The following is a 406-nucleotide window of genomic DNA, read 5'->3' as shown; positions in this document are numbered from 1 at the left end:
AAGGCCGACCAATCAGGGGAGGCGGGGGGCCGGGGAGGCGGGGCCGAGGAGGGCTGCTCGTCGGAGGGAGAGGCCTTTGTTACTGCGGCCCGGCCCCTACCGCCTCCCGCCCCCGGCGTCCACACGGCTTCCCACCTCGGATTCCCTAGGACCCCGGGTCTGGGACACTTTTCCTGGAGCCCACCTCCCTCCTGCTTCAGGTCCCAATCTCATCCTCCCTCAGACCCAGAAATTCCGGCCCCCCAACCCCAGGAGTCCGGGCCCCCAGCCCCCTCAGGCCCAGGAGTCTGCTCCCCAAGTCCCCACCTCCCCCAGACCCGGGAAGCAGAACTCCCAGCCCACTCTTCCTGTGGGACATAGTTCTGCTTCTCCATCTACTTTCATGAATAACGCTGACTCTGGGGTG

Source organism: Physeter macrocephalus, chromosome 17 (assembly GCF_002837175.3).
Source record: "Physeter macrocephalus isolate SW-GA chromosome 17, ASM283717v5, whole genome shotgun sequence".
Lineage (NCBI taxonomy): Eukaryota > Metazoa > Chordata > Mammalia > Artiodactyla > Physeteridae > Physeter > Physeter macrocephalus.
The sequence above is the reverse complement of the archived record's forward strand: the minus strand, read 5'-3'. Positions refer to the sequence as shown.